Source organism: Equus quagga, unplaced genomic scaffold, assembly GCF_021613505.1.
Source record: "Equus quagga isolate Etosha38 unplaced genomic scaffold, UCLA_HA_Equagga_1.0 HiC_scaffold_2852_RagTag, whole genome shotgun sequence".
Lineage (NCBI taxonomy): Eukaryota > Metazoa > Chordata > Mammalia > Perissodactyla > Equidae > Equus > Equus quagga.
In genome coordinates, this window is record NW_025793446.1 from 1 (window position 1) to 3,925 (window position 3,925).

General features: G+C 52.0%; 1 long non-coding RNA gene across 1 annotated transcript; it reads left to right on the forward strand.

Moving 5' to 3' along the window:
- Window positions 1–1,815: 1,815 nt before the first annotated feature.
- LOC124232156 (uncharacterized) lies at window positions 1,816–3,502 on the forward strand. Its single transcript, XR_006886782.1, has 2 exons — window positions 1,816–2,139; window positions 3,298–3,502. It is a non-coding gene; the product is annotated as an uncharacterized LOC124232156 (long non-coding RNA).
- Window positions 3,503–3,925: the final 423 nt, after the last annotated feature.

The window sequence follows — 3,925 nt, forward strand, 5'->3', positions numbered from 1 at the left end:
GTGCTGTGACCATGAAGCTTGAGCCTTGGTTTTCTTGTTCCTTTGTGAAGAAACTGGAGACATCTGAAAGCCCCTGTGGAAGGCTGAACAATGACGCCAGGGCATCAGCTGTCAGCTCTAGAACCTGTGAACGGACCTATTTGGTAAAAGGGTCTTTGCAGATGTGATTAAGTTAAGGGTTTTGAGATGGGAGATTATCCTGGACCTTTCCAATGTGCCCTAAACACCAGCACAAGTCATAAGACAGATGCAGAGGGAAATCAGAACCCACAGAAGAGCAGGAGGCACCGGGTCCACAGAGGCCGAGACTGGACGGGTGTGACAAAAAGTCAAGGGCTGCTGGCAACCACCAGAAGCTGTAAGAGGCAAAGGACAGACTCTCCCTAGAGCCTCTGAGGGAGTGTGGTCCAGCCAACACCGTGACTTCGGCCCAGGGACACTGATCTCAGAGTTCTCGCCTCTTCAGCTCTGAGACAATCACTTTCTGCTGTTTGAAGCCACCACGTTTGTTGTCATTTGTGACAGTGGCCTCAGGAAAGGAATCCAGGTCTAACTCCCACCAGGTGCTGGAGAAACACAACACAGAGAAGGACACTGCAGGCCCTATTGAGAAGGAAGTTGACGAGAAGTACAACCCCACCTGGCACTGCCTTGTGGGGAGGACCTTCAGGTTACATGACACAGGAAACCACACACTTCATCTACATCTGCTTGGGCCAAGTGGCCATTCTGCCGTTCAAATCTGGGTAAAAGCAAGGATGTGCCACACACCCAGTGATCCATCCAAAAACGAGGACTGAGGCCTAAATTCCAAATGCCGGGGACTGGAGTCTTCAGCCTCGCTTTGGGGAGCAACCTCGATCTTTGAACCTTTACCTTGTTGTTTCCTACAGGGCATGCTCTCTGCTGATTTGTTGCGGTTACAAAACAACCAGCAAACAACTTATGTTTGTCTTTATTTTCACTGAGAAAGAAGGGACTTCACTCCTGCTGCAGGAGAGTCTGGTCCTCTCAGGACTCGCTGTTATCAGAGCAAATCGTGACAGGTCAAGTGTGCACTCATCCTTCTCATGACCACCATGACATGCCACACCTGCTTCTGCTGCAGCTGTGAACCGCAGAGGAGGCCCATGAGAACGTGCATGAAGATAGCACAGCAAAGCTATGGCTGCNNNNACCTCCCCCAAGCATCTCCAGGGGTCCCGCGATATCTAACAGGAATCCAGAACACTCCCCCCCCATATCACATGTGAAAGCACTGCTTTACCTGACTACTACAAAAGCACAGCTCTGTTTCCAGGAGCCCCCACCAACCTTGCGCAGCCGCCCATCATGACTGGGCTTCATCTGTCTTACAGCCTCAAATCTCATTGCCAGCCAACACACTTGCAATTGCAGATAACCAAAAACTCAGCTTGAACTGGAGAAAATAAACCAGGGCCACAGTTTGAGCAATCCAGAAGAAGGTCAGCCTTCGGGGACCTTGGACCCTATGCAGACCAATGTCCCCAGGAACCCAGAATATTTTCAACAGTGTCTGATTTATGCCCAGACCCACTTCTTCACAAAAGCGAGATGGCTACTGCAATCCTGGGGCAGTGTTGTTTTTGTACCTTTCAAGACAAAAAGAGCTTTTCTTTCTCCAATGACTGAACAAACATGCTGGGTTTCACAGTCATGGAAGTTTCCACCACAACCCACCCTTTATCATCATTTCGGTGAATGGAATCTCCCTTCTAGTTGCTGGGGCCTTGGTTAGGGGTCCATTCTGGAAAACTCTCTGAGGTCAGGAGTGTGGGTTAAGCATCCCACACAGGAGCGGGAAGTGAGGCCATTCCCACCTGAGCGGTGTGCCTGAGGGAGAGGGGTTGCGTAACGGACAGCGTCTCATGCACAAAAGTCAATAGTTGTGTTGTAATCAGGATCACAGCACGTGAGGTTCCAGAATCAAATGTTGTGCAAGCACCTAGGAGCCTTGTAAATAGAGGCTCCTTCCACCTGCAGCAGCCTCGCTGGGTCCCAGTCTCGGAGCAGCTCCTCATCTTCTCCTGCTGTTCAGGGTCCAGCCGGCATTCACCATGCGGTGTCTCTGCTTCGTGCTCCTGACCTGCTTCATCCTCTTTCCTCACTTTGGCCCAGGTGAGCTCTGAAGCCAGGCTGGTGTGGGGCACGGGGTTCTCATGCCCAGGGAATGGGACACAGGCCATATAAGTGGAGTGGCTCAGGGTCTGGAAATAAGTAATAAATCTGAGCATCAAGGAGAGTATCAACCAAAGAATGAATGTCTCATGGGAGATTCTTAGCATGCTCTTAATGGACTGAAACATGGCCCTCAGTAATTCTCAGGCTAAGTTTGGGGTCATTTCCCTGGAAGATGAACCCAGTGAGTAGGTAGAGACAACACCACGGGGCCAGGCCAGGCTTTCAGGCCTTGGAAGAGGCCATGGGGATAATGAGGTGCCATCCCCAGGGCTCATTTGCTGTGCGACTTCCCTGCCTGGGAGAGAGCCCAGGATAAAGGAGAGAGCTGGAGCCAGGAGCCAAAACACCAGTGTGTTTTTCTCAGCTCTGATGCTGACTCACAGTGTGCACTTAGACAAGTCTCTGAGCTGTCCTCAAACTCAACCTTGTCTTCTCCTGAAAAGGAGGACAAACCCCAGAGTCGTACAGAGTCTAATTGAGGACAAACAAGGGAGAGCTTAGGAGGGTCCTCGCGGAGCAGCAGAGACATGCCAGGTGTGTTCCCCCTCTGTGATCCCTGCCCTTTTACTGTGTGTGGTCTCTGACTAGATGGCCCACGGTGACAGGCCCACACCCCTGCCACAGCTGAGGCCTGGATGCAGCACAGAGGGCAGCAGGGCGGAAGGCCCCTGACCCCGGTCTGCTCTTTCTGCCCAGTTCCTCTGGCCCAATCTCTCCTGTCCTTTTGTGCCCAGAGCGTGCTGGGACTGTGCAGTGTGAGGTGGTTCTCATCAGGCTGCGTGAGGCTGCACAGAGTCCCCTGGAGTATCTTGAGCAGGGGCTGGACACTGGGGCGCAGGTAGGGGAGCCTTGAGTCAGCATTCAGGGCAGACACTTCGGTACCTGCCCTCTTTAGAGCAGAGGCTGTCCTGCCCGCCAGGAACGAACGCAGCAGTGGCAGCAGAGCAGAAGGAGCGGGGGCTCCGTAGGGTTTCTGAGGGAGGCGCCTGCAGAAGGAGCCTCTCCTGCCGGCTCCTCAGGGCCCGTGTCATGTCCCCACATTCACAGGGAATATTACTCCCTACTTAGTGACTGAAAGATTTTTCCTCTCCACAGCCTCCACCCAGCGCATAGACTCAGAAGAGGAGTGCGAGCGGGTTGGTGCCCAGTGTAAATGGTTTGCTTGCCCAGAAGATCATGAACGTCTTGGTTCCTGTTGGTTTGGGATAAAGAAATGCTGTCTGCGTGGATGGTGGGCTGAAGGACATGGGTGGACAAGGAGCCCAGAGATTTAAATAAAGGGCTGACTATAACTCTGAAAGTGCTGTGATATTATTTCCTGAAAATAAAGAAACAACCCATGCTGCATTTAAGAAAGTGATTACTACATGTAACGGTGTCTGGGAGAGACGTGTGTGGAAGCAGCGAGGGAACTGACACGTGCATAACGGGCCTAGGAGTGGGGAGGCCTGGCGTGCCTGAGATGGGAGATGCTTTTACATGGAAATGTTGGGGTTTCAGGTGTGTGCTCGAAGAGGGGATTCTAGATCCCTAATAATGGGAAGGTAACTGTAGTGTCCCCATATATGGCAGATGTGTGTCCAGGGGGAGAAAAGGAGGGTATTATCCAGGAATTCGCCTTATTCTGTTTTCCATTAACGCTGAGTCATTTCCTGGGCCTTCAAAAGTTTATCACTTGACTCTGTGAAACCCCACACCGAAAGGTAGTGGTTTAAAACAGCCA